The 6572-nt window shown below is 45.2% G+C and overlaps 1 long non-coding RNA gene across 1 annotated transcript in view; it reads left to right on the top strand.

The window, feature by feature from the left end:
• LOC105548543 overlaps positions 1-3124 on the top strand; it is a 6244-nt gene extending 3120 nt beyond the window's left edge. The window contains exon 2 of the long non-coding RNA XR_001007404.1: positions 2943-3124. This is a non-coding gene — a long non-coding RNA (uncharacterized LOC105548543). The remainder of the gene's footprint in view (positions 1-2942) is intronic.
• The last annotated feature ends 3448 nt before the right edge of the window (positions 3125-6572 follow it).

Here is a 6572-nt window from a genome sequence, read left to right as displayed (position 1 = left end):
CTTAGGAGAGAGTTTGGAGTAAATCCCAACTCTGAGGAAATTCTTCTTTTTAGCATTACTGTGAAAATAGTTTAATAAACTATTAAAATGGTGTGACATGGTTTCAAACTATTCAGATTTCTTGAAGTAACAAAAATAAAATTACAAGAGTAATTTGTGTTTTCCAAAGATCAACCTCCAGTGACTGTCCATTTCTCTCAGGGAAACAGAACCCAACTGGGCAGAAGTAAAACTGCCGCCCCTCCCCTCTCAGTTCCCCAGTCACATTGACATTCTGGGCACATTTGGCCCAGCCCCCGTCCCTGCTTCTCCCAAGTATGAATCTAAATTACTATTAATAAGGGGCCGCTCCAAGTTAATTGGCATTAAAAGAATTCATTTCAATTTGTTAATATTAAATGAATGCTCTGCACTTTAGCTTCCTTCTTCGCCCTGGATTCTCAGATGAGTGATGGGAAGAGGGGGCAGGGAAGTAGAATGAGGATTTTATTTCTGGCTCTCCAGCTTAGCAACTGTGGTGCCTTCCCTAGGGGTGTGCGATCAGGCTCAGTGGGGGCCTGATTGGGGAAAGTCTGATGGTCTTTTTTGGTGAAATCTGTTTCAGCAGGAGTCGTGGGGGAGGGTGGGAGGGGAGCAGAGGGAGAGGGACAGAATGGTTTGGGGGACTTTGTGGGGAGCGGAGGGACTAGGGAGAAAGTGGGAAGGGAAAGGAACGGAGGTCAACAGGAGTTTTGGAGAACAAGGGTTGTAGGCTGTGGGGTAAAGTAGATTTGTGAAGAACTGGTGCTAGGAACTAAACAACCCACCTAGAAGGGGAGGGGCTTTGGGCAGGGGTGGGGAGGTGGGATTTGAGGCAAAACAGCTAGGAGTTCTGAAACTATTAATATCTAGCTGTGTGACTCGGGGCAAATTGCTTAACTTTTCTCTCTGCCTTAGTTTCTTGACCTGTAAAACAGGGATAATAATAATAGAACTTATCTCAGGGGGTTATTCTGAATTAGAAGAAATACATGTCGTGTGTTTTCCACAGTGCTTGGCACATAGAAACTGCCAGTAAATGTTAGCTCTTTTTATGGCAGAGTGGTTAACAGGATGGATTCTGGAGCTAGATGGCCTGGTTTTGAATCTCGGTCCTGCCTTATGTGAGTTGTATGACCTAGGCAAGTTACTTAACCCCTTGTGCTTTAGTTTCCTTGTCTGTAAAATGGGGTTAATAGTACCTAGCTCAAAGGCTGCTGTCAGGATTAAATGAGTTATATGTACGAAGAGCCTGGAACAATGCCTTCCCATAGGAAACATTATGTAAGCATTAGTTGTCATTGGTATTGTTGCTCTTCTGATCTAGAAAGGTCAGAAATAGATGCACAGGTGAGTTACTACTTACAGGCTAAGATTGGAATCAGTTCAACTCTTTCATTCCTATTCCTGAAGCTAGTCCTACAACTGGGGCTGCATATGAGGGCTTGGGGAGAGATCCTGTAACCCTGGAAGCTGGCATATCCAAATGCTTCCTCTGCTCTAGCTCTTGGGTTGGTGGTCCCTCCAAGACCCATAGACTCGAAGTCACTTCTTTTTCCCTGGGTGGGGTTGGAGTGGGGCTGGTAATGGTAGAATTACTTTCTTGGTGTAATAACTCCCATTGGTAGAGAGTTAGTCCTGGGAATGTGAGTTGGGGGAGGTTGGGTAGAGCAAAGGAGACTAAATATCCTCTATGTACCAGCTCACACACACTTGACCTCACCAGAGATTTGGGAAGACAGAGATTTGAAGAGAGGAAGTGATCTGACAAAGTCCTAAAGCTAGAACTTGGCAGAGTTGGCATCTGAACTCTGATCTGCCTGATGACAAACTTAAAGCCCTTCCATTGCTGCATGCTTTTTGAAGGGAGGGATGGGACACGTGTCAACTTGGGCCAGGACCATGGGGTAGATGGAAGATGGGCCAAGACAGAGTATTGGAATGGGAAGTGGCCGAGCAGGAATTTTTCAGTCATGGAAGACTTCCTGAGAAAAGAGATTCCAGACCAGGGTTCAGATGGTAGGGGAGTGAGGATAGGAAGTAAAGAAGAGGGAAGGAGCCATGCATTGGCAAGGAAGGAGAAAAAAAAGGGTTTATGCAAAGATTGGGTCAGCGTAATGGACATGAATTCGATTTGCCTTGGGTTTGCCTTGCTGGTACCATTTATTGAGGGCATACTATGTACTAGGTACATACGTGATCACATTTGATGCTCACAACAGCCCTGGCAAGTGGGTTTCTTATCCCTATTTCCAAAAGAGTTCATTGAAGTTCTGAGAGCTTAATCCCTGCTTTAGGTTACATAGCAGTAGCTGGGTTTCCTGGCACCAGAACCCATGCCTAGGCTGCCCTGAGCATGGCTTCTGTGTCCCAGTCTCAACTTCCATGACTGGTTCAGGTCCTCCTGTTTCCCGGCATTTGTAGTCACTCTTGGTGACTGGGAACAAAGGGTTAGAGCATGAGCTGAAACTGAGAGAGGGAGTGGCAGGCAGGCAGTGGGGACAGAAACTTTTCTCACATCCACCCATGTGAAGAAGATGGACAGAAGGGTGGTCTTTCTGGAGGAGGGCTTCCAAGCCACTTTCCCGAGACTGCTGATCTTGGTATGAATGGCAGGGACCTGACTGGATAGGGGATGGGTGGTCACATTGTTTTCTGCGCTGTAGACTTTATTTCCCTTCCTTTGGGAAGAAAAGAGGAAGAGGATAGCTCAGATGTGGGTTTGAGCTCTGGATTAAGACTGCCCATGTCCACTAAAATCTCTTCTTTCCTTGCTGCACGAGGGTAGAGAGACGCCCAGCTGGACACCACATTTCCCAGCTGCTCTTGTTGCCAGGTGTAGACATAGGGGAATGTGAGGCGAGCATGTCCTCAAAGCCTGACGACATTGGGTAAATTCTCCTTTGTATTCTCTCTTTCATGAGCTGGGCAGATGTGCCTGAGACAGGTGTGACCAGGCAACTGAAAAGACATCCCTAAGAGAAGACACAGCAAAGGTGTGAAAGGAACACACATCCCTGACTGACCAGGTGGAACTGTCCAGCTGCCTGCTGTCTGGAACTGCTTCCTCCCAGACTAAGTGAGAAATAAACTTCTGTTTTCTATATGCTACTGTGTTTTGGGGCCTTTATGTTATAGCAGTTTTGCTGTCATCCTTTCTGATTCACCTTCTCACACCAGATATTTCAAATTAAAAAGATTATATCAGGTCAAGTGCAATGGCTCGTGCCTGTAATCCCAGCACTGTTGGGGGGCTGAGGCAGGCGGATCACTTGAAGCCAGGAGTTCGAGACCAGTCTGGCTAACATGGTAAAACCCCATCTCTACTAAAAAATACAAAAATTAGCTGGACACAGTGGCACACTCCTGTAATCCCAGCTACTTGGGAGGCTGAGACAGGAGAATTTCTTGAACCCAGGAGGCGGAGGTTGCAGTGAGCCAAGATCATGCCACTGTACACCAGTCTGGGCTACAAAATGAGATTCTGTCTCAAAAAAAAAAAAAAAAAAAAAAAAAAAAAAAAGAAAGAAGAAAAGAAAAGGATTACATCAGATCACGGAATAACTGTAATAATGTTAATTGAGCCAGATAGCATGCGAAGGACTCTATGCACATTATTTAATGTAATCTACGTGACAATCCTCTGAGATATGTGTTACTATTATTCCAATTTACACACGAGGAAACTGGGGTTTAAGGAAGGTAAGTTATGTGCTGAGGGACATGCAGGAGGGGCTGGAGCTGGATTTAAAGCGCACTGGGTGTGCAGAGCTGAGCCTCTTCACCGTGGGGGCAAATCCCTCCTGAGGACAGGGCTGGAAAAGCCCTGGAGATCATCCTGCGCTTGGACAAGCCTCTCGCCAATCACCACAGGGTCCCTAGACTCCCATTCCTAAGAAGCTGAAGAAGCTTCTTCAAGAAGCTTCAAGAAGCTCAGCAGGCTATTCGTGTTTATGTTGGGTCACTGTGTACGGTTTTATTTGAAGGAAGGACCCCAGAGTCAAAATCAATTTGAAATCCCCTGATTAAATTCAGTCCCCTCCCTCTTTTTACAGGTGAGGCCCAGAGAGAAGATATGACTTGCTTAAGGTCACACACTTGGTTTCTCTGTCGATCTTTCTAAATCCAGGACGAGTTCTCTTCCCACAGTATCAGGCTGCCTCAACAAACAGGGAGGTACAAAAATAACCAAATCTGGGAAGGAGGGCAGTGGTCTGTGTCTCCTCCAATAATTCCATGGGACAGCCAAGCCCATTTCCTTGATTTCCCTTGTGCCCCTCCTGTCGGATATGTGCCTTGGGACTCATCTCTTTTGGGCTTGAAGAGAGAATGGGCTGCATCAGTTCTCTACCCTCCTCATCACCCAGATGGTCAAACATGCAAAGGGAAAGGAGAGCTGGGGCCAGAGCCAAGGCAGGCAAAGAGGCTCCTCAACCCCCTCCAGTCTTCCCACATTTTTATTTTTGGAATTTCAGGCTCCCTCCTCCCCTAGACCTTTCCTAGTAGCCCACCAGGGAGAAGAAGAGGAAAAACTGCCATAAATTTCTCCTATTTATATAAGAAGACAGAGTTTCTTGTGCCAGAAAAAACACAGAAAGGGATCTGTCAGGGGAGAAGGGACCCAGCCCTATACCTTCTGGGGGTCAATTTATCTTTCCGAGTCGTGGCTTGGGGGTCACCCTAACATTGCCTGTATGAAATGTAGGCTTTGACTTGAGGGCAGCCAGGACAGACAGCCCGTGAGCTTTGTTTCTGATCACAGTTTTTCTGCTTCATCTCAACCTCCCCCCACCCCTTACGGTGTCTTTTTAAAAAACAACCTTCTTGAGGTATAATTCATGTATCATACAATTTACCATTTGAAATGTACAATTCAATGGTTTTAGTATATTCACAGGTATGTCAAACCATCACCATAGTTAATTTTAGAACATTTTCATCACCTCAGAAAGAAATCTTGTAACCTTTAGCAATCACCTCCCTATCCACCCATATTCCTTCTTGCCCTTAACAACACTAATGTACTTTCTGTCTCTGTAGATTTCCCTATTCTGGACTTCCACATAAATGGCATCATATAATAAGAGGCCTTCTGTGACTAGCATCTTTGATTGAGCATTGTGTTTTCAAGGTTCATCCACGTTGTAGCATTTATCAGTACTTCATTCCTTTTCATGGCTGAGTAATACTCCTTTATATGGATATACCACATTTTGTTTATCCATTCATCTACTGATGAACATTTGGGTTGTTTCCACCTTTTGGATATTATGATTCTCCCTTTCCTCTTATTCTCTAGACATCTTGGATAGTATCCAGTGAGGCCTGGGGGCAAGAATGGGTGTTTCTTATATTTGGGAACACCTAATATCCATGAAAGCAGGGTCTTGGCACATGTCTTCTTTAATATTAAGTACATGTACTAGCTGGAATTTTCCTTCGTCTATTGTTACTGAGGTGGGGCTGCTCCCTTCTTTATCAATTCTCACTTTTTATTATGATTACTATGTTGGACACTTGCTGACTCTTCAGACTAGGGGATTCAGACCCCTCTCTTGGGGCTTCAGAGACATGGAGTGCATGAATGAATGTCTTTCCATCGGGGAAGAGTTCCCTGAGTCTGGTCTCAAGTGATTCTCTGGTGCCTCACAGTGGAAGGAAGGTCTGTGAAGACTCCAGGGTCAAGGGAAAGTTATGTTCTTGAAGGTATGACTGAGCCCAGAATCCAGGCCTCCAGTTTCCATCTCCTTGCCTGACCCATTTCAGTCTGCAGACATGCTTTGAGCTCAATCCAGTCACTCACCTAGCAATAGACATTGCCTCTGCCCTCACGGACTGTGCAGTTCTAGTGGTGAGAGTAAGATGAATACAGGTGAACAAAATGATGGCAAGTTCTTCAAGCTTGTAAACACTGTTCAATGAATGAATGAATGAACCAACAAGTACTTACTATGTGCTCTGGAAAGAAAATGTGAAAAAAGTCAAAGTTGTAAATCACTTTCTGCTACCACTACCTTTCCTAGTCTGGAAGTCAGCATTACTTCTCCATCCCTTGGAGGAGATAGTGGGCAGATATTACAAAATGTTAGCTAATAAGAGCTACCATTTATTGGACCAGACATACACCAAGGGATTTTTATAGCTCATTGATTTTCATTCACCCTTTGAATTAGGCATCAATATTTCCATTTTGAAGGTGAGAAAAACCGAGACTCAGGGTTAAGCAGCTATCTGAAATCACATCCATAGCAGTAAGTGGCAGAACATTTGCTCTGGACACTGGGATAAGTCTGTGTGTGTGTGTGTTTTGTTTGTTTGTTTGTTTGTTTTTGGGACGGAGTTTTGCTCTTGTTGCCCAGGCTGGAGTGCAATGGCAAGATCTCAGCTCACTGCAACCTTTGCCTCCCAGGTTCACGTGATTCTCCTGCCTCAGCCTCCTGAGTAGCTGGAATTACAGGCGCCTGCCAGCACGCCCGGGTAATTTTTGTATTTTTAGTAGAGATGGGGTTTCACCATGTTGGCCAGGCTGGTCCCAAACTCTTGACCTTGTGACC

The sequence above is a fragment of the Mandrillus leucophaeus genome, unplaced genomic scaffold (genome assembly GCF_000951045.1).
Source record: "Mandrillus leucophaeus isolate KB7577 unplaced genomic scaffold, Mleu.le_1.0 Scaffold414, whole genome shotgun sequence".
Lineage (NCBI taxonomy): Eukaryota > Metazoa > Chordata > Mammalia > Primates > Cercopithecidae > Mandrillus > Mandrillus leucophaeus.
The sequence above is the reverse complement of the archived record's forward strand: the minus strand, read 5'-3'. Positions and strand labels throughout refer to the sequence as shown.